This window comes from Scomber japonicus, chromosome 17, assembly GCF_027409825.1.
Source record: "Scomber japonicus isolate fScoJap1 chromosome 17, fScoJap1.pri, whole genome shotgun sequence".
Classification (NCBI taxonomy): Eukaryota; Metazoa; Chordata; class Actinopteri; order Scombriformes; family Scombridae; genus Scomber; species Scomber japonicus.
In genome coordinates this window covers 11,445,714-11,470,145 of record NC_070594.1, presented here as the reverse complement: position 1 = coordinate 11,470,145, position 24,432 = coordinate 11,445,714, and the positions used below count along the sequence as shown (strand labels likewise).

The window sequence follows — 24,432 nt, the reverse complement described above, 5'->3', positions numbered from 1 at the left end:
CTGCACCTTTTTAACTGAAAAATACTGTGCAGAAATCATGGCACTGCGAGGCTGTTTTTCCACAATTACACCATTATTGAAAAATAGCCAAATAAAAAAAGCTGGACTTTTTGCCACAGGTAAACAGTAAATAATTAATTAGACCTTGAGTGAATATTTAGCTGTAAAACCAGTGGATTACAGTTTTAGAAAAATAAACCAATTCTTGACCTCACTTCCAATGTTTTAGTTATTATCATTTGCCCCATGTTGTACTTTGTTAGTCTGGAATTCTGCAGGTCTGGGAATATTAGATCACTAAGAAGGTTACCACAATATTAATGTTTTCTCATTTGCAGCTAAAACAACTTTGCTGCCTCTAGAAGTTTTAATGCGTGCAAGGAATGCTTTTAAAATTATCCGGACTGGCAAGACTTGACTGCATTGTCATTAGATAATAAGTTCTTATGACAGACGGCAGGTCTTTGCTGTCAGCATTTTGAGTTCAGTAATGAATCTGGAGGAAAAGGTTAAAGGCTTTACGCCTGTCGATTCGGAATATACGTATGTCTACCCAAAGGTCTCATCAGGCCCAGGGCCATTACCTTAGCCTTTGCAATTATTAGGTCACTACTTGAGAATCAGCACACTAAATGATATACAGCCACACTTTAATATCTTAAACAGCTGAAAATATGAGGTGGTAGAGTCAACAAAAAGTGTGAACCTAACCTTTACTCAGTTTTACTTCTCCCCATTTTCCATCATAAAAGTATCACTGCTATCTTCTTTCAAGTCCCTTATTAATAAAACGTCACCAGGAGAACGTGAATGTCTTTGACTGACCTTGAAAGGAAAAGTGGGCACACATGGTATTTTTTTGGAAACCCACAGAGCCCAGAGCGCGGCGTAAAACATTTTAAGGCAAGACCCTAATCACTGATTCCCTCCTTGGTCTTCCTCTCCCTTGCTTTGTTCATTATCTCCTCCCTCCTCTGCGTGATTAGCTTACGGCTTGTTTGGCAATCATGAATTAAAATGCTGATTGTAGTGTTTACATTTTAACTGCTAAGAACAACTGCATGCTTGGTTTGAAATCTGAGGGGCAATTTGGATATTTTGCAGAGGTAAGCACGGCATTTTGTCATGCTGCTGATTCATTTATAAGTTCTTTTGATTTCTGGGCTCTAAAACACACAATAATCCTTATAAGATGTCATGTTTTGAATTATGTTGCAGTAATAGTAAAAGATCATCTGAATCCAACGTTAAGATATAACCCTGATGGAAAAACAAATATCAAAGATGTTTGTATTACAGGTGACTTCTTAATGAAAGATGATTTGAAAGGAGAGCTTGTCACAATATTGCAGTGATTAGTTGTAATGCGTGTGGGTATGTGCATGTGTGTGTGTGTGTGTGTTTGAGTGTGAGTGAGAGCCCGCTTAAATCCATGACAAAAAACTCTAAGCCGTAGGCTAGATGTGCTGGTTGTGACTCACATAGTATCTCACCAGGGACTGCACATGGCTGCAGGTGAAGATTACCCAAGATGTAACACACACACACACACACACACACACACACACACACACACACACACACACACACACACACACACACACACACACAGACACACACAATCATATACACACGCACACACTCACAGAGAAATCCTTCACAATCTCATCTCTACAGCTTTCAGATAGGGAAAAAAACTTTATTTATTTGCCACAAAGAGACATGAGACAGACAGTACAATTAACAGTACAAATATGACAACATTTTACAACAGTTAAGACACTGACATAACGTTACTACAAAGATAAATGTGCTTGTGATGACAGATTTCAGTTTTAAAATTGTCAAAATATTTTCTTGATATTAAAGGAAGACAGTAGTAACTTTAGTGTCTTTGAAGAGACAACCTTGTCACTGAGATATCAACAACTTTAATTAGCAGGCTGGAAAAATGTAAATGTAAATGAAGGATACATAATATTGATGCAGTTAATGTAAGAATTAGCCAGTCAGCATTATGCACTTGAAAGCTGCGGTCTACCATTTAAGAGGTGAATTTTAGAATGGCCTTCAAAGCAAAGACAGGAAAGACAGACAGAGGAGGAGGATATGTGACCAAAAGTTCTGGTCTGGGATTGATTGTAGTTGCAGGGTACCCTCAGGCACCAAGAATACCCTGTCTTCTCTCTTTTATATAGCTTGAACAGTAGAGAGTGCTAGGGAAAGGAGGGTGCTGGAGCTCCCTTCACCGTGGCTACTGTGAGCCCAGATGAACTCACTTCTGTGGAGATGTTGTAGGTGACAAGTTGAAGTCAGGCGGAGCTGAAATGGAGAACGCTCCATCAAGTTTCGTGTCTTTTGGTTTCCAATTAAAGGAGAAAATCGCAGCTAGGCACCTGACAAGATAAAGACTCTGCAAGTATTGCAAAAGTCTCTCTCTAACAGGTATCTTAAAAATTTGCCAAACTCTCTACAAAGTCATCACAATGAAAACTCCAGTTGTCAGTATATGAATAAATGTGTAAATGTGTCTTAGATATAATTTCAGATCTTTTGTTTGAACTATAAACTATAAACTTTTCTGTCTGATTTTAAGGCATAAGTGGGATTATTAAATTTGATCTCAAGTTATGTTAAAAAAGCTTTATATTCCACTCACCTACAGTCACATTTTTACAGTTTGCAGTGTTTTACACATAAGAATAAGCTATAATATTTTTTGTTGATAATTCATGTCCTCAAACGATTCTATGGCTAGATGGATGGATAGGTAGATTCTCCAGTGTTATATCCAGCACATATAAAACACTTAGACACACTTGCTCTCCAACCCAGGAGCATCTCTAAATCTTCACACGCTCTCTCTCTCTCTCTCAAAAAAAAAAAAAAAAATACAACACACATTGACAACCAATCAAGCTTGTGTATTCTAATGGAGTGATGGGACACTGAATTCCATTACCCACTTGAATTTTCCCCTCATGCTAATTCTCGGGGAGAAAAGGTGCGGCTACTGGATAATTGAAAACCCTAGTGCAGACAAGTAGGCGCACTCAGACACAAGATGTGGAATGAGATGAGTAGCTGTGGATGGGTAAAAGGCTATATTGTCTATGGTGTATCTATTTTTTCCTCCACCCTTACATATGTCACATCCGCACACTAATGCATGTATATTTTAATTTATTAATGCCGGAGCGCAGATGCATAATTCATTCATTTTTTCACTAATTCCCGTCTCTCCCCATCCATCCATCAGCTACTTTTCTGTCTGTATGTGTTTATTTCGAACAGTGTCTATTTCCCCATCTACGTCCCTCCCTCCCTCTACCACTGACAGGCCTAATATAAGATTGTTGATGTGTACCTGTGTGCATCAGCGCGTATATGGCCAGGAATGTATTGCCTCTATCAAGTTACTCTACCTCGGCAAGGAAAGATAGATATTATCGCGGTTATGGCTCATGGCCTCTGATAACATTACAGCTTCTTATTTGACTTTGTATTTCCTTACCACCCACATTTGATTCCCCCAATGGAAATAAAGAGCTAGGAAAATCTACCTTGCAGCTGTTTTCACAACTAGTTGCATGCAATACACGCAGTCAGCGTTACTGTAACTTTGTTGATAAATAAGTCTTTCTCTGAACCTGAACAGCAGAGTCATTTTTATCTCCTCTGCTTTATTATTCAGATTTTTCCCGGTGATACAACAGACTGTGTTATTTTACCGTGCGACTGTTATTCAAACTAACAAAGAGCAAAAAGACAAACATCACAAGAATATTATTGGCAACAGTGCAGGTTACTTCATATGAGGTCAATATATAATACCAGATTATTAGCACGATGCTTTCCCTTGGGGGGGGAAACACTGTTGACATAATGACTTTTCACAGCAGGCTGAGCTTAACTGGCATACTAGCTGCCAGATGGTGAGTGGACGTGTGTGTGTGTGTGTGTGTGTGTGTGTGTGTGTGTTTGTGTGTGAGGTAAACCTTCACATGCTTGGTGCATACATGAGAAGCTGTGAACCGCTGTATAAACAAAAAGCAGCTTTTGTGTTTTTAATCATACAGACAATCAGATTAGTGTTGGTCTTTTATAAATGGATGTCATTGACCTCTTATTTGTTAATATTATGCTGCTCATTATGTTGCAGTTCCTGTTTTAGATGATCTGATCTGATAATGTTTCAAGGGAGCATCTATTCATCTTAATCAGTGGTGCTAAATGCTGCTGATGCTGATGCCCATCCTTACCCTCCAAACTAGCTGCCTTGTGTGTGTCCCCTCTTGCCTCCAAGTTCCCATTATGTACAGTTCACATAGCAGACTGCACATGGCAGCTTCGTTATAAACCAGCAACCAAACACTGCTCCTATTCGAGATACATCCATCCAACTTTTTCTCTCATGATAGTAATTCTGTTACTTCAACTCTGTGTACCAACTGATACAAAGTACTGATGCAATCCCAAATTCGATATGTGTATACTGTAGCTCTGGGATACGTGAATATCAGTAATCATTGTTAATGTTTTTTCAGTAGCAGTAGTAGTTTTAAATAGTCCTATTGGAATTATTTTTATGTTAGGTAACGGGGAGACACTGCTTAGAGACACTGAATGTTATCATGACACTGACAAAAAAATGAATGGATCACATCTGGCTGATACCCAATCTGCTTAATCAGGTCAGCATTGGCACCAGTGCTGATCCAGCGTATCACATTGATAGATTCCTAGCTCTCATGCTAGAATAATTCCACCTGTCCTGTGTGTCAGACAGCATGTGGCAATTTATTAAACTTGACTTTATGAAGTAATATACACCATGTAAGCAAAAAATGAACTAAAATAATAACAGATTTAAAACTAGATTCTGACACAGTGCCCCTCAACAAGACTAGTTAATAATGCAGGATGCCTCAGTTGATATTATTTTTTTGCAAAGCAAATTTGCAATTAATTATATTACCAAAACCAATTGACATGCGAACCTGGGACATTTTCGGGCCCCTGGGAGTCTGTGGCCTCAGGCCAGTTGTGCATTTTGCCCATTTGGTAATTCAATTTGTGTGTAGTGCTTACAAATGGAAAACAACATGCATTTAAAGATGTACTCCAGCAGTTTCTTGAAGTTGGGGGAATTATGAGAGATAGATGAAAAAATCATTACAGAAAATGGAATGAAAATGAAAGGCAAACCATGCTAAATGTCAGCACATTTAGCGTGGTTCAAAGTCCAAAGACCCTTCCTTACACACTTAAAAAGCTCAGTTTGTAATGCACACTCTGTATTATATATTTGTAGTCTGAGACATCATAAGGGTTATTTTCTCACACCTTATTAAGCTTTCCCAGAACCACAAAGGAGATTATACTTATATCTTTTTATACATCTTTTTCTTTTCACAGACTGATTAGCACTCCATATACTGAGTGAACCAATCTTGAAATGTAAAATCAAAGCATGTTTCACCTGATTCTGAAGAGAGAAACTTGAAATTCTCTTTGGTGTCATTACTCTGCAAAAGTGAACCTTCCAGTATCTAGTGGGAGTATGGGTAGGTTGCAATGGTGTTTGAGTTAATCTTCCATTGCATTTACTTGTAACCATCTGACCCCATGCATTTCATTTCTTTATTAGAAAATATGCTCCAAGGTCATAAAATAAACCCCTAAAAATATCTCTCACATAGTTGCTATGGAATTTTTACAGAAAAATATATGAGTGAGTTCATTTAAACATATTCTCTCCTCTGGTTAAATATTGACATTTTGTGAGTTGACAGTGAATAATCAAGGAAGGAGGTTGAGAGTTTGGTGCCTGTGGTCATTAATAATGAATAACTTCAGCAGCACCTTCACTTCGACTGAAAACAGAGAAAAAGATGCGCGGTTACACTTAAATGCACATTACAACGAAAACCTTTTTGCATCTTGTATTTTCTCAAACTTCACATGCATGGATACACACAAACACATGTAACACAAGCACTCGCTGTCTTTATTTCTCCCTCTCTGGCTCCCAAACACGCCCACCTACATGCTCACCCCCACTTATTTTCTCACTCTCTACCACCGCCATGTGCATATATAAATACACGGACACACGCGCGCACACACACACACACACACACACACACACACACACACACACACACACACAAACATTTCCACAGGCTCCTTCAACAAATTCTCACAACACGGCACACTGGCACTGACACTCCAAACATGATACAAGGGCTCTTTGGGGACATCTGTCAGTCATCCATGTCAACCAAAGGCACTTCAGGGGGAACAGTTTATCTGACACTCACATACACACCCCACACCCCCCAACCCTGATTTCAGGAGAGCAACAGCAAGTAATAACTGCTCAAGATGGACAAACAGAGCAATATTATTACAATGTACCCCTGTGGTCCGTGGCCTTAGCCCTGGCCTCAGCGATGTATATTTCATGGATTAAGATGAAAAATTCAATGAGGAACAACAAACAGTGTGCCTCTCTCTCCCTACTTTGCTCTCTGACAGCCACCCCTCTGGGGGATGCTCTTGTTTTCACAGCTTCATGGTAGGACATGAATCCCATTCTCACAGTGATGAAGAGACAGAAGGAAAAGATGAAAGAGACAGAGAGTGGAGCATCGTGTACGTCCAAAAGTAGAACAAATACAAGGGCTGGATGAAAAAGATAGAGGAGGGAAAAAAAAGAATAAGGAGAGGTGGGAGAAAAGGAGTTGGGGAGTAGAGATAGAAAGATGTGGGTATTTTAGAATTCAGAGCAGGATCAGAGACAAACTTGGCTCAGATAGGTCTCAGCACACAACCACATTGGCTGTGAATTCCAAATTATATGTTGCCTTTCTGTCTCAGTCTGATGCCGCCGCCGCCGCCACCCCACCCCCCTCCACCACCCCGCTTTCTCCCCCTTATCTCTCACGCCTTCTTATCTCCCTGTCTCTCTTTCTTTTTTCTGCTATTGTTTTCATGCTAAAGGCTAGATTGGGCCCTGGTAGCTGGTCAGTTGGTTGGGATTCAGCTGCAGTACAAAAAGAAAAAAAAATAACTCCACTAAAGCTCTGTAGAGGCTGAGGTTATACTCACAGAGGTGTGGACAGAATGTGGCCATTTTATCGAAAAAAAAAACTCTTCTCTGATGTGTTACTAAGGCATTTATTTGTTATTGTAGCAGAGATTTGAGAATATTGGTCCTGGCCACTAATATCAATTACTCATTACTTATTTCAAACAGCAAACTAACAGCAGAAATAATTACTTTCATTATTTTCCATTACTCAGCCCAGCTTCAAGTACCTGCAACAATTTCAAAGCTATCACAACTACACCTGACATAATCTGTATTTAATACTACAAATAGAAAACAAGACATTTTATATTTACATTTACTACAGTAGTTTAACTCGTATGACTCCACACAGTCCTCACAGCATGCTTCACACACCGTCCAATTCTGAGCAATATCCTGGTGAATCCTAAATGTAGGCTCACCCCTGACTGATAGTGATAGTGACAGACCCACAGAGAATTATCACCTGACTCTGCAGTTCCCCTCAGGTCTGTGGAGCAGATTTTATCACCTTTCAGCTGATTGTTTTGGGGCTTTACAACCCTCAACCTTGCTGTTTTGGCTCACTTTCACATTTTCAGCCCCTACAGGTAGCTGTTTTTAGCACCAAAAAAAAGTCCAAAAACCCACTGAACACTACCGGCACAGCATCAAACAGCAGACAGATAAAGTTAGCATCTAGCCCATAGCTATAATGAAAATAGTGGAGCTTTGAGCAGCTAATGAGCCAGATATTTTCTCCAGGAGTTGGTGAAGACCAGAGCAGAGCTAAGAGGGTATTGGACTTATATTCATAAGGTGAACAAACGCTAAGCAACATGAATGCTGAATGTGTAAATAGGCAATATGTTCTCCATATCAACTTTAGTTAGTGCCTATTGCTGCTTCTAACAACACATATCTGTCTTTATAAGTAGCTGAACCTTCTTAGATGGAGACATATGCTCTCTGAGATCAAAGCGGTTCACTTCACTCACAAGCAGCATCATTTTATAATTTCCTCTATTTGCCCGGCTCCAGACACGATGAGAAGTGTGCTTGAGTGATGAGCGGGACAGCTTGTGACGAGCACCTAATGAAAGATCAGAGGGATCTGGAATCGATTGAGGTGTATCTCACACACAAGGCAAGGTGCTATCTCAGCTGCAAAGACACTCTTAAGTCCTCCGTCAAGCATCAGTGTTAGCCCGTTCCAGCCACTCTCTGCTCCTCTGGCGTCTCCTACCTGAGCCACATGACCGAGAGACAGCTATGTAGACAGAGATGGAGAGAGAGAGGGAGGGGCGAGTAAAACCAAATAAGAGAAAGAGATTCACATTTTAGCAAATTGACTCCCTTTCGGATTAACGACAAGAAGGGGCGGATGATGAATGGCGGGGCTGTGCCATCTCAGCTCCAAAGTCACTCCTAAATCCTCCCTCAAGCCTCAGCGTTACCCTGTTCCAGCCACTCTCTGCTCCTCTGCTGTCTCTCACCTGAGCCACAGGACAAAGAGGCAGATAGGAAGACAGAGATGAAGAGAGAGAGAGGGGGGGGGGGGTGAATAAAACCAAATCAGAGAAAGAGATTCACATTTTAGCAAATTGACTCCCTTTCGGATTATCGACAAGAAGAGGGGTGGGGTGATGAATTGCGGGGCTACTCAAGTGATAAACGTCAACATTAGAAAATAAATGTAGTGGAAAGAAGGCAAAAAAGTCTTCTGCCTTTAATATCTGCAACGGTGTGGCAGATTGGCTCACTCACAAACACACACGTATATATACACATATGTACACACTGCAAATGTATTCATGGAGGATTAAGCGCCTGCTGGTGAAAAAAATAAAAAAGCAGCAAGTAGTTGTTTTTTTCCCCTCTTTCTCTCTCTCTTACTGATAAAAAAAGAGGGGATCAAGTTTGAGTGCAAGGCTCCTTCACAGATGGAGTGAAAATGTGAAAGTGAGTACCTCTGCATTTTACCGAGTGTGAGTTTGTATTTATTTAATCCCCCCCATTATTGGCTCTCACCATGACAAAGCTCTATTGACAAGCAGACAAAACAGACTATATCACTTTTTTATGAAGCTGGGATCATCAGAAAAACAATCTATAGGGATAAACGATATTTCCTACAGGATGGCTCTTATATAGAATTATTATAAGCACTGAATCACTGAAGGTTATGGAGTGTGTCTCTGAGGTTTATTGATCCTCAGACATTCTGGGCAGGCAGTGGGGCAGATGGCCAAGGACATGACAGCCAAGTCTTCCATCTCCACATCTCTTGTTCTGCTCCTCCACTACTCTCAGCCATTTCCTCTGTATCTCTATTGTGGGGAAAGAAAGAAAAATATATATATATATTGTTTTTTTTGTGTGTAAGATCCATTTCTGTGCACACACACACACACACACACACACACAGAGCCATGCACATTTCCTGTTAGGTCAAAGCTGGCTCCACAGACACCATGACTCCCAATATGATCCAGTCTGACCCAAGTCGACCAATAGTATCATGACCTTTTTATATTGATGACATATACTGTGTATGTGTGAGACGTGTGTTGGCTCAGTGTTTTTTCAGAGGTCATCATCATATGCTCTGGATTACAGTATCATATTCAATCTGTTTGTGATGCTCCAAGCATTATTTTAACAGTTTTTGATGGAGTGGTTGCTTCACCTTCATTTTAAAGCAGTGTGTCATAGCGGTAGTTTTTAAAGTCCATATTTTTCTAATCATTTCCCAAAAAGAAATGTCTGTTACTTTGGGGGAAATTTAGAAAAAAATAAACAAAGTAACCACCTTTTCTCAGCAGTTCAGTTATGTTAGTTGTAGGTAAGTATAAAATAAAATTAACAAATATAGAGATTCAAGTTTTTCATCCAATTATTTTGTTTTACTTGGCTTGAATTGGACTTTTTCAAGGAAATTCTGCTGTAAATCAACAGAAAATTCCAAGTACCCTTAAGTATGTAATTCCCACATAATCTCCTGATTCTTTTTAAAACCTAATTCAAAGGACTGAGTGGCTGTCTAATGTCTCTTTTACCTATAATTACCACCAAATTGCAGTTCTTTGCAAGAAACTTCTTATTAGATAAGTAAGAAATTACAAGATGAAGATAATGGAGCTTTAAAAGTAAGTACTACCAAAAAATGTAACATTAAAAAATATACAGAAACAGTATTTTGGGGTCAGATTTCCTTGCTGTATTTAATGTGCCAGTGGAGAGGGCTCATCAAGTAAATGTAGTCAGTGTAAGGTCTTAACTCACCTGCAATGAAGTTTTGTGTGTATTTGTGTGTCTGTGTGCGTGTGTGTATGTATGTGTGGGTGTGTGTGTGAATGTATGTGTATGTCTCTCAGCTGAGCCCTCTGTAAGATCTAAGCCTAAGGCAACGGCAGTATGAGTCAGCACAAAGGTGACAGATGTTAAGATGGTGGACATGGGTGAAAGCACAGCTCTCTTGACCCCCCCACCCACCCTCCCTCCCTCCCTCCATCCTCTGAATTTCACAGGCCCCCTTTGATTAAGTTGGTTTGAAGGCTGAAGAGAACATGGTTAATTCATTCTTCCCACATTATCTTTAATTCATTCATGTCTTGCTGGAACATGCAGGCATGGCCACAGAAGTGAAGGAAAAGGCAGCCTTTCCATGATTTCTTTCTTGGTTTAACTACCCTATTCACGTGTCATATTCATTTTAAAGTACTGTATTCATCATATTTTCTTTCCCTGTGATCAGAGTCACATGGTCTGTGATAAATGGCTGCTAGTGGCTTACACATGATGCAATTGCACGCATGTTTTAGGAAAATAAGATGTGGCTGTTCAGCAATGTTCCCAGTGTTGAATTGCCCTAACCTGCGCATGTGTTGGCCATTTTCCAGCAGGCTTCTGCCTGGACAGCAATTAATGTCATTTGGAGCGAAGAGGGACCTCATGACTCATTACATATGCCTTTTCCTCGGAAAAGCCTCCAAGGGGCCTTCTCCACTTGTGTGCCAATGCTGCCACTCGGGGGATAGCACAAGTTGGATAACACTCTAATTATAAAATTCACTATGAAAAATGTCTTCTTCAGTGCTGGCAGGAGTGAGATTAAACCTTGGTTTAGCTTTAGTTTATTTGAGCTTTTTGTGCCTGCAGACTGGAGTTACTGTATGGATACTGTGGATTTGCCATTTGTGCAATTACTCTCTAATTGCCTGCAGTGAAAGTTTTTTCTAGTTGAATTATTTGACAACTTTTAAATTCCTGAATGGCTATTTAGTAAACATTTTATTACAGAGAAATGCTCATGAAAGTCAGGTCAGACTTTATAGATGTTCTGCAGAAATCTTCCCTGAACCTTACTGGCTACTAAGGATGGAAAAAGATGGATTTTGGCAGTGACAGCCGTGTGTTTTTTGACATTGTACAAAGCATTATCTGACATTATTTCACTGGCTTTGCTGTCAAGTACAGCGGACAGGAGGGATTGAAATACATCATGAGCATTTTTATGCTATAACCTGTGTCAACAGTCTTGCTGAATGGACAAGGAGGCCCATCTGTGTCTCGCATGGCTGATCGTGGTGGCCCTCCCCTCTCGACTACTGTAACCTGTTCACAGTCCTGGCTCAGTGGAGCGCATACTGACAAATAGCGGGAGGGAAAGGGAGGGTGAGGTAGAGAATAAGATAGAGGATATAGACAGGAAAGAGAGGCAATGTTGATGGGGAGAGAGAGCAACAGACAAGGGCTACAGATATGGAGAGAGAGGGAAAACAGAGATAGATAGAAGTAGAGAGAGTCAGTGCAGTGTGTCTAATCTCCCTTCAGGGGCGGTGGTGTAAGGACGCCTTCTATGACAGATAAACTCACCCGACAGCGAGCCCGAAATGACAGACACCCACTGTGCCCGACTTGGCCCAGAGTCTCTGCAGCATCTGGCGGAGGGAAGAAGGCAGCATCTAGTTTCCATACAGCTTTGGTAGAAGGAGAAGATGGTGGCGGGTGGGCGGTTTTGTTAGTGGGGCAGGGGAACTGGGAGGTGAAAAGAAAGAGTGAGTAATGTTTGCTCTACTGTGGCAAACACAGATGGGGAAGGAAGCAGCAGGAGGTGTTGTTTTCATTCTCTGTACTCGTTTTCTCAGTCTCCCCTTCTTTCAGTCTGTTGAAGATTGTTTAGGTCTTAAGGGAGGGCCGGACTAACCATCTGAACTGTTCGTCGCTTCTTTGTTTTTTGGCTTCCGATTAAGTATACCAGAGTCCATGCATGAACAAGCTTCTATCTCCCCTAATTGCTTTGGAGTACGACTTGCTCGCACGACATTAGCAAAGGCAAAATTGCCTTTGAAAGCTTCAGCAGTCAAGTGTTTTTTGTCAGTCTGCACCGTTCTTTGTCTCTTTCTACACAGCAAACACTGGTCAAATTGTTAAGGCATGCCTGACGAAAATTTCACTTTGTATTTAGAAGATGACGTTGGGCCTTTCCTTTAAAACCGCACCATCCCACTTGAGCCTACCGTCTCACACACAGACACCTCGAAAAAACTGACATCTCAGCAGTGTGCTCACAGAGACAGCATTCAGTATGAAGTGAATGTTTCTGGAGACTTTCAGAGTAGTCAAGGTGGCAGAGGCTGATTATGTGAGCTTGCATGCGTGTGCGAGTGTGATTTTCTGTCGGCACATTGCAAAGCAATGAGTCTTCCGCGGTATTGTTCAGGAGTGGCGACACAGGCCAACCTGGAACAGACCTTGAGAGTCACTGTGACATTTAAAAACAACCTCCCACTGTCTCACAAGATAGACAATATATTTGTCACTTTCTCTGGCTCACCATTCCTTGCCCTCTGTGAACCTCTATGTAGTTATCTCTGAATAGAAAAAGATAAAGATAAAAAAAATAGTGCCAACATAACTATCTATACCTATATATCTCATGATGTTACTATGTGGGAAAATGCATATAATCGCACGCTGGATTTTGGCATCACATCACTCATTTTTTGCGCATAGCATTTATCAGCAACCATCATAATCTTCCCACTCATGCAATTAGAATCCTAAAAAGCCAGATAAAAGCACTGTGATAAACGCATCGACTTCTTTGATCGTGCACTCTGACATGCTTACAACGGGCCACGTGCATCAGCATGCATGCACGGTTCCCAACATGCAAGGCATCGGCATAATCAATCATTTGGAGCCCCTGATTAACGTTAATGGCGTTTCTCAGAATTACATTGGCATCTCCTTGCATTCCAATCACCTAGATTTCATGCCTCCTCTCTTCAGGCAGCCCTGTTAATTGTGAGAGAGGGGAGCCGCAATGAGTGCTATCTGCTGAGCCTTTGATATGCACTTATCTTTTAGCAGTTTCATATTATGGAGTAGAAAATTGCCTTTAAAAATGACTGGTGCCTTATTACTTTTGGGCAAATTAATTTCATGACAAATAATGCCTTTTCGAAACGGCAAGGAAAAAATAATCACGGGAAAATAATTGACAAGGAAGGACAAGCACGCAAGGAGGATGTAAGTAGATGTGAAAGTAAATTCACTATTGTTTTGTTCTTCATAAATAATACGTCATAATCTTTTAGAGACGGCCCGCATAACTTGAACGTATCCAGAAGTTTAGGGGAGACTCAGTCTGATGACAGCTTGCCCTGAAAGTGTCCAAAGCATTCAAGAAGTAGGGCACTTGCCTCAATGTTCCTTGAAGTGGGAGAGACAGACCGACCTAGATTTCCTCCTGTTTATTCAGCCATTTTAGGTGCTGGCTATTCATGTCTCCATTTCAGTGCTCTCCTTTCTCTATCTCTGTCTTTTCTCCTTCTCAACATGGCTACTTTTGCTTCTTTGTTTGTTCATTATATCATTCCTCTCCCCTGTACCCTCTGTCCATATCAACTCTCTGTCTCAAAACATACATGAAAGTAACTCTAAACGGCAGTGACACATTTAGACAGCTGCTGAGATGCCCCATGCTGCTAAGCAGCAGGGGATCTGATAGCTTGACTTATCTCAAAAAACCCTTGGGGTAACCCACTCCCAAATTTTCCTCTTTTCTTTTTTAAAAACAGTCATCTTATTAATACAATCCTATATTCACCCCCAGGTAATACTTAAATACAATGTCCATAGTGTAGCATATAGTCCTACAAACAACTGCTTCTATAAATGTCTTTAATCAATTATCAGAGCTCATCATCTTTTCATGCATTCCAGGAGTTTAATGCAGTTCTGGTTGATTTAACACAGCTCTAATGCACCGGATGTGGTCTTGAATTGGAAATGAATAAATGCAAAGTGAGACTTGGACTGTTGACCAGTATCAAGCTGACTTGACAGCCATGCACACAGAGATGGCATATGTTGCCCAGTGTGGCTTCTGAGCAATCGCCGCAGAAGAATTGAAAGGAGGTTGACTCTGCTGCTGCATTATGTACATTCAGGTGCTCAGTCATACATTATTTTATATCTGCCCGGGGTTACAGTGCGGTGTGCAGCCAGAGGGCGCTGGATGAAGCTAGAGAATTGGTTGTCATGGGGGGAAAGTGGCGGAAGAAGTGTTCAGATTATTTACTTAAATTGAAGTAGCAGTACATCAATGGAAAAGTGTTGCATTCAAAGTCCTACACAAGTAAAAATGCTGAAATATTAAAAGATATTAAACTAACCCTACTACAGAAAAATGTCCCCTATAAATTATATATTTTTATATATTAATACTAATGCATCAATGAATAAGTAGCATTTATCAATGTGGAGTTAAATGAAGTCAGGTAGTTCTTAACCTTGGGGTTGGACCTAATCTGAGGGGTTGTGATATGATTAATTTGGTAGGGAAGATAAAACAAATGCACACATTTGTATTCATTTGTCTCTCTAATCTTTGCCTTTTTTGTGAATATTGGATAATTTGACCTTTTTGGGCCTCGAGCAGTTATTTAAATTAAACCATTTAAGTGTAGATGGGATGGTAACTATTCCAACAGGTACAATATAATTTTTAGTAGGTTTACTGTCGCATAAAATTTAAATACTCAAGTACCAAAAAGTAATTGAGTGTAGTACTAAATTTTACGTTATATCACTAGTGAAAACTGACGAACAGCTGTTATTGAAATGTGTTATTTTTAGTTAATTTTTGTCATACAGGTGTTGCATATTTCACAAGCTTCACTAATACAGCTCTATTATAAAAGTGCTTATAGCAACTGGTGAGTCACTTTATCTTTTTAACGAATCATAATCTCCTCCAAGTTGAAGCAATTACACCACAAATGGTGTGAATTTAAACGGCAGCAATCGTTGTCCTCAGTGCTTAGTGGGAGGGAGCAACCCATGAATTGATATTATCACAGAGACGTGATGGATTGGAAAGTAAATGAATCTCAAATCAAAATAAAATGAATCTCCTCTTCAGGAGAATATCAAAGACAGAGAGAAATGGATAGAAGAAGGGGAAAAAAAGACACTGTGGTTAGAATCAGGCTGCGTAATGCACTCTATTCTCAGTTAATCATTTTTCTGCAGCCCTCCCTTCACCTCACCTCATAGCCTTTCTTCCACTCCTAGATTTTCTTTCTACACATCCACTTTCATCCTGTGAATCTTTTCTCTGTCCTCTCTTTTCCTTTCACTCTACCTTCATTCCTGACACCTCAGCAGGCAAGGTGGAGTGTAGAGTCTTGATCCTGGGCAGGTTACCCTTGGCAACAGACCAACCACCCCGCTGCTGCCAGCGTGTTTTCAGGGCTGTCCAACCAGCTTTGGCTCCAATATTGGCAACTATGCCCCCTCGGTGGAAAACTTTGAAGGGCCCTTTTTTTTCTGCCTCATCATCTCATGTGATTGGGGAACCCCTCCCGTCTTTTACTTCACTTTGCCCTCCACAATCTAGACCTGACATAAATAGCAGAGCACTGTCTACTGTAGATGCCAGCCATTAAAATTAGCATTTTAACACTTGTTTCGTGGGCAGTGGGTGTTAGCACTTCTAATTTTGATGCACCATACAAATTTAAAAAACAACCATGTGACAAAATTTTCAAAAACTCCCCGCTGTGTCTGTGTGTGTGTGTATCTTCACTTGCACATTTGTGTGTTTACATTCATCAGCCCATCTGTTTGTGCCTGGAAGTGCGTGCCCAGAATAGTATGTTTATATAAATAGATGGATGAGAAGCTGCGTCTCTGTCTTTGTCTGTTTTGTTTTTTCTTCTCACTGATATGAACTGCAGTCCAAGCTTTGCTCGACGTTCAAAAGCGTGTTTATGGCTACCACACACAAGACAAGAAAGCAACTCTGTCCATCCCCCTTTAATAGAAAGAGTCTCTGTAGCGTGCCCTGCCCCTCTCTTTAGAATCAGTGTCTCTTGCTCCAATAATTACCATCCGTTTTGGCAGTTGGGATGATATGCAACTATCTGAAATAACCACTGAGTTTTTTTTTTCCCCCTCCCTGTCTCCCAGTGTGGTTATGCTTTGCATATTACCCCAGACATGGTAAGGAGAGCGTGCAAAATACAGAGGGCAGCTCTTCAAACAAGCTGATATCTTTTGTGTGTCTATTCAAATAATTTCACCCCGTGATTCTTTACAAAGCAGCTGCAGCGAAGCATGAGATCATGACTGAAAGTGTTCTCTATGGGAAACCACTGAAAGGTCAAAGATAAGTCTTCTTGTGATTTCTTTTTTTGGGGAAGTCTGGTGTGCTTTTAGTTATTTCCACTTTAGTGTGTTTTTTTATATTCAGAAAATGGAGCAGACTGGCTTTTTGCAAATACAGACATTGGACAAGTTGTTAATTCTAGCAAAAATGAGGGGAGGAGAGACTATAGGATGAATTGTGTGTCTGCTTGATTTATTGTGCGCTAGTTTCATTCTGGGGCTACCAAATAGAAAGTGCTCGAATTCAGCAGCACATTAAATTAAATATCTGCCGAACAGATTCTAATTTGATCACCAAGCTGTTTCAATTTCATTAGCCTAGTCCCTAATGGACTTTCACAGCATATTATTCCATCTAGCACCAATCCCATTCACTGGCTCCTTTTTTTTTCTAAATGAGCCCACTAGCACGTACGGACCATGTGGCCCAGCACGGCACCGTGTGAGGTCACACAAAACCAGCTTTTTCTTTAATGGACGCTGGAGCAGAGCTGCACTGGGTAAATTAAATCAAATGTGAATCTAAACTGATTAAATGAAATCAAACTTAAAATTTATGCCCTGAACTATCTTAACAGCTGCTGCAAAACATCAGTTGAAGATGAGTACTAACATGGCCATAGCGGTGTAGAGAGATAGAGAGAGAGAGAGAGAAAGTGTGTGTGTGTGTAGGTGTGTGTAGGTGTGTGTAGGTGTGTGCGTGTGCATATGTGTGTAGGCTGCTGAGGCACACTGTTTTTCACGATGCTCTGATTACACGTTGTTGATGGCTAAAGCACCCTGCATTGTAATGGTGTGAATGAGGTAGTGATGCAGCAGGTCAGGCAGATAAAAAAAATCATGGCTGACATTGTGCCACGTGGTTTAGAAAGCTTGTAATTAAGCAGTATGCATTATAATGACCTCACCTTTGAATGGATCTCCTTTCTATAAACATGGCAGTATTTAAGTAAGTAGAATAGTAGAATATAGATATAGATATAAAGGTAGATATTGAACATTTAAAGGTTTAGTTGATCACATGTTCATACAATAAATTGGCATAAATAAAGGATGAAAATTCAAATAGTTATAAATGTATGTAATATATATGTTTTAAAATGGTAAAGTGCCTAATTGGCCAGGTATAAATGTGGAATGTTTAGTATAGTAAGTAATATAAGTCAGAGTTGTAAGGTAAACTATACAGTAATGGTGCAAGTGCAACAACGTAATAATAGACAATGTTAAGGATACACAGAGGTCAGAGGACATCCACACACCCTGAGTAAAATGATACTTAATTTAAAATCATTTAAAATATTACATAGCTTTTGTATACAGTGCTTAAAATTAGGCACAGTTTCATTGGCAGTATAAGATGCAACAACCGAGGGTTATTTCAGGCTCAGTGACTTTACTGAGGCAATGCAGCCAAGACACATGCAGTAAAGTATGGTAGTGATGATTAGGATCAGTGCAGTGTCAGTACTCTAAGTTCCAAAAGGCTGAAAGTGATAGTATAGAGCTGGAGAGGACTCTGCGGTAACATTGATAAATGTTTTCACCAGGCCGTCCACCATTAGTGTCAGGGCAAGTTACAGCCACAAGAGCGGACAAACAGGAAATAGAGAAAGATGGGTGTAAATAATTGATAAGGCTGACCCTGCGCGATTCATATTCTGCGGCAGAGGATCAAAGAGCGAGGCTCAGAGTTTGACATTGAGCCCGAGCGCAAGAGTCAAAGCCATTACCTTCCCCGGCAACGCTTCTGCTTGTGTTTGTATTAAAAATGCAGTGACTCTTCCTCTTCAGTCTGGGCTAACACTAGCTGGCACTCCTGGGCATTAACAAACTGACTAATGGACTCGCTGATATTAGCTCAACAATTACCTACAGTAACACTAAGTAAAGTGAGGTGGAAGCCATTTTGTTCCTGTCGATTCAATGAAGCTGTTCCTGGCTCTCTCAGGTGTGAAATATAGCCTGTGTTAGACCTCTGGGTTCTTTTAGGTGTGATCAATATTTCAGAGGCACCAGGCCTGTGCGCCTTGTATCCTCCCACATCGCCTCTCACAACAGCTCTGCAGCCGATTATGAATGTCTGAATGAACGTTTGAGCCAATTAATGATTAATGGAATTTCACAGTTTTCAGAAGAATGTTTATTTGAATAGTGCATTAAGACTGTCACTGTGCAAAGCCTGGAACCCTGAACTGTAGCTTCTACTTCTTTTATAAAAGAAAGTAAAAGCATGTCTGCTGTGTTTTATTCAGTCCCACTGTTAGAGTATATCTTCACAAAATGAGAACCTTTTTATGGTCATTGTCTGTCCGAAGCACGAATTCTGCATCACTGCTATGAATGGCTGCATGCATATCAAATTGTGGTTTATTCATGCCATTAAAAAATGTATTTCACTCCCGTCCATTTTTGTTCAACACTAACATTTTAAACTTGAATGTCTGCAAAGCCAGTGATTGTTCATGAGCATTAGCTACTTAATTAAAGGCTCACTTAACCCAAATTACCAAAACATATTTTCTCACTTACCTCTTGTGGTTTTCTAGCCATAAATAATATTGTGGTTTTATTTACCTACATTTACATATATTTTTCTTAGAAATATCTGCCTCTATACAAATGATATGGGAGTGAATAGAATTTAAATTGTGTGCTCTCTTTATTTACCACTTACAAATAAAACGTCCTCAGCTCTTTACAGAGTAACACCAAATGTATACTAAATACTAATACTGTACAGTATATATTACCTTCTATTTGTCATAGTGTATAGCTTTAGCAGTTAGTATACAAAGAATAAGCTCTTTTAAAAAGTGGAAATCATACAATAGGTATACTGTTAGGCTTTAGATTGTCAATATCAATTAAACTATTTTTTTCCCCCAAGATTTTTTTTGAGCTGTCTAACCATCACCAATCATTTATTTATTTATTCAATTTCCAACTGTGAGCAACCCATCTATTACCTTTTTTGAAAATATAATACAGTGTGCCCATTCAAGAATGTATTTAATGTGCATTCCAGCTGGTTAGACTTTATTTTGACACTTTTCCAGTGGGAACACACTACATACTCAAAACCTGCTAAGAGGTAATATTGATTTGATACAGGCCTAGTATGACATGTTGCTATTGAATAAAAAGTAACACTTATAATTAAATTCTGTAAACATGTTAAGTTAAAGGATAATTATTATGTAATTCTATATTATTTAATTCTGTATTATGTAAATCTTATATATGTCTTGTCTTATATATGTTTTTCTTTCTTATGGTGAACAAATCCCAAAAACCAAACAGTGCATTTGTCTCTTTTTCAGTACTTTCTGACTTCCGCTCCATCTTCCGTTTCTATCATAATCAACTCCTTGCCAACTGGTTCCTGGTGGTCACATAAATCTTTGAAAACAGAACAGAAATACAACACTTTTTAATAGTCAGAGTACATTTTTAAAGAAGTTGGGCACTGTGGTTTTTAGCAAAATTGCTTTTTTCTCAAGTAGTAATAAATATAGCATTTGTTGGTTAGGTTCTCTGGTGAGTATTTACAGCAGCAAGACTACATATGTCAGACTGACTCAAAATAAACTACAGTATTAGTGTGTATGAAAACATGTCACCCAGTGCATTGATATAATTTTAATAGTTTATGGACAACAATGGATGTCAGTATTGTACAGAAGAATAAGCAACAGTGTTTGGTTTTTGTTGACAGTAAGCATTGTTAAAGATTTATTGTCTCAATTTGATTTGCCATCAAATCTCAGACTCATATCTTGTATGTCAAAACCCAGACAAATTAAACCAAAACATTTTGAATTGTTAGATAATACAAGTGATATTTTCCACATTTTCAGTTCCTGAGAAATACACAAGTTGTTGGGATGTGCACATTGTATTTTTGTTTGTGGCACTGATCCGTATAATTTATTGAGGAAAGGGTGACATTCTCTCTGTAATTAGGGCTTTCAATTTTACCAACTGTGTTACACAATTTCAAGACCGCAACAAATATGCCGGGCTCTCGTGTAGCCCAGGGCCTGTCGAGTTGTCAGCGCATTCTGTTCAAGAAGAAATTACTCTCACTAAAGGCCAGCACACACACACACACACAACCTCCTCTCAATAGCCTCTAACATCCAACCCTTTAGCAGATTTCTGACTGTGAAAGCCTGATGCACATAATAACAGACAGCTACAAATCACTGCGTCGTCTATGAGTTATCTCTGTCAATTACTGACGATGAATGGCTTCAGCACTGTGAAGGCCAGGTGCATCAATCCACCACGTCTCACGTTGTCTTAGCTTCTCCAGTCTATTGATTCTACTTCCACTGCTTCCATGATCCAGTTTTGATGGCCCCTGACCGCAAAAGCTAACTTGAGCACTGATGTCACATGAAAGGGTGGATATGTAACCTAAACTCCCACCATGGGACATGTTCACATTCTTGATATAAGATCTTACTCCTTCCCAACTGAGACTTAATATAGATCCACTGGAGTCATCTCACTACAACTACTCCATGCTCTTACCAGATTTCAATCAAGGTTTGATTGCAATTCAATACCTTTTGTGGGGGGAAAAACTCCCACTTTAATAACATTCTCCAACCTTCAAGTGCTTTCAATGCATATTCTTACTGAGGATATCTGCCATATAACCACATAAATTTACCCCTTTCTTTCTCTGTATCCATACCTCTATTGTCAGCTTTTTTCCATTCCCAGCAGAACTAAATGTGCTAATTCTACTCATCTCACCTCCATGAAATGGCTTTCAGACGTATGTATCTGTCTTGGCCTGTGGCTTCGCAGAATGACCATTCAGTGAGGTGGGGATGGGGTCCATTGTGAGAAGCCTGTCCTCTGTACAGCAGCTGTCTGCCGAGGCCTGTGATGGTTGTCTGCAGGATTGCCCACCACTGCTTTTTGAGTGATTCTCTATCTTTCACTCTGCCCGGGGCGCTCCATGTGTTGAAGGCATTGATCGGCCCTGAATTGGATTGCAGCGGGCCTGATTACTGATGTCAGTGTGCAGCGGGTCACGTGGGACCACTGGAGCTCCTCGTGCCAAGCCCGAGCCAGCTCCCAGCACTGGAGAAGGGTGGGGGTGTGGAAGGGGGGTTTTGCTCGCTGGAATTACATTTATTAGTCTAAGTTACATAGAGCGTGAACACAACATGCCCACACATACTGTACATTTAACTGACACACAAACAAACTGCCAGCACAATCTTATTCTATTCCTATTGCGGTCTGTGCTCGTGATTGGCATTAAATAGGGAGTGCAGAGGCATGTGAGACTATAAAAGGTCTGTAGCACATCATACCAGTAAATTACTACTTTCCTTACTGTAATTTCACATTTAGAGTGCTTGTTTTGAGAGTTAGTGAGAGCAACTGATTGAATATTTGGACACTGTTTTGCATTTTTTGCCAAATAATGCAACTGAAACAAAGATTGTTTAGCGCAAGGTTACACTCTATGACTTTGTTTGTGTGTGTGTGTATGTGTCGTTGTCTGTTTGCGTTCAAGTGTGTGTGTGTGTCTGGAAGTGATTCTCCGCGCATCATTTGTTTACGCCTGGAATAGTGGCCATCATCTTTTCCACTAAGAGAACAATAGCCATTTTTCCCCTTTGCTCAGGAGACAATGAAGTGCCTTCCCGCCTCGCAAGCGACAGGCCAATAAAAAACGTAATTGGATCTGTCAATCAAATATTGCTGCAGCACGGGGGTGGGCAGGCAGGTGGGTGGCGGAGGCGGGAGTGAGCCGGACAACAGGGGTAATGCAGAGGAAAAAAGGGAAGAGAGATGGAGCTTTGCCGTCGCGATACACTACTATACACGGTTCCCTCTCTGCACACTGCCTGGAGGCACTCAGCAACGGTTACAGAGGTGTACAATTGTTGTGTTTTGTTGTTTGTTTGTACCAGGGCCAGAGGGGTGACGATCTGTCTTTGTTTGTAGGTATTAGTGGGTCGCTGATGTGGCTTTGATGCGACTACACAGGAGAGCCGGGGCTGCCAGAGCCTCTGAAGGTCACAGTGGATGTACTAGTGCTGATGTGTCTGTCTGTGCTTTGTATGCGCTCAGGCCGTCAGACATGTTGTTTTTTCATACCAGGGAAAAGGTCCTGTCATTAGTCAGGAGGGCCAGGATGCTTTAGTAGTATTTTTCACGGTACAACACACACACTGAACATCACCTTGTCATGTGAAATCATCAACATACTTGTGTGTGTGTGTGTGTGTGTGTGTGTGTGTGTGTGTGTGTGTGTGTGTGCGCTTACCTTAGCCTGTCTAGGTGCAAGGATTATGTGTATTTGCGTGCGTGCTCGTTCACGTGTGCACATATACTTTTACTGTATGCTTTTGTCTGTTACTCTAAGTTTTAATGACAACTACTTAAATTAACAGCCCATTCACAGCCTCTCTGACTGAGACATTAAGTGCACATTTAGATATTCTCCTCGTCTGACTCTCACACTGAGCCCTACCTTGGCTTTTAGGAGATGGCTTTCTCATGTCTTTGGTGACATTCTTTTTCCATTATTAGGCGAGCTGGAGATTGTCACAGAGGAGAGCTTCTCTGTCGTGCCTTGCATTATGGACTCGGGCACAGTGTAATGCTGTGCCATATCTCTTTTCATTAATAGACAAAGAATGTTTTAACTGTTCAAGTACAAGTAAGGGATTGAATTCAGTGCAGGTCCTTTGACTGCCTTGACAGTTAAAAGGACTTGTCTAGGAACTTACAGTGTATGCAATCACTCAATCACACAAAGTCATTTTAGTGCATATGCTGGGAGTCTTGGATGCACTGCACCTTAAATCAAGACAAGAGTATACTCCTGCCCCCTTGCACAAACACAGGATCCTAATTTAGAGAGATGAAAAGAGAACTGTAGGGTTTCTTCCAAGGTTTTCTAGGTGCTCTACTTAAGGAGTAGAAAGATTGAAACAAACTTGATTTAAAAGCTGATATTTGTTCCTTGTTATCTCATATGTATTTATTTTTCCTTCCCTTTTTCCAGCAAAGATGCAGAGTAAACTAACTCAACAAAATGTGATGACAGAGTACCAATAAAATGACACACTTCATGTATTACTTTGCACTACAACTCACTGTAGTCATTTGGTGGTTCATTATTCTAATTTTATATTCTTCAGCTATATTTGAGTAAAACATAAAAGCATGATGGACTCAGTTAAGTATAGGTTGGCCTTATTAAATGCTCTTCTACAGTATTAAACATTAAATAGAGGTCAGCAGGTTTAAATGTTAAATGTCGTTTAAGTTGTAGCAAATCTTGCAATGCTTTCATGCTGACGAGCACTTTCAAGTTCATCTTGACATTATCAGGGTCTGTATAGTAACAGATAGCCATGCAGGGCCAGGGTCTCTGCTGATCAATTAACAATATGTGTCTGCCCTCTGTGCAAGCCTTCCTAATTTTGGTTTTGTTATGAGAAACGGTCCCTCTGCTCCAGGCTTCTAAAGTAGGTAATTACACTGAGAGATTCCCTGTGGGGGATTAAAACAAATGACACAGAAAACACAGCCCTTCCCCATCACTGCTCACTCAAGCCCTGCCTCCGCTCTAAAACATTTTGCTTGTAACGCCTACATGCCCATGAATACGCAAGCAGTCACAATAAAACACACTG

The 24,432-nt window shown here is 40.3% G+C and overlaps 1 protein-coding gene across 1 annotated transcript in view; it reads left to right on the top strand.

Annotated features, from left to right (window-relative positions):
- Positions 1 to 24,432, top strand: part of LOC128377575 (neurexin-3b) — a 216,389-nt gene that overhangs the window by 148,253 nt on the left and 43,704 nt on the right. The window lies entirely within an intron of this gene.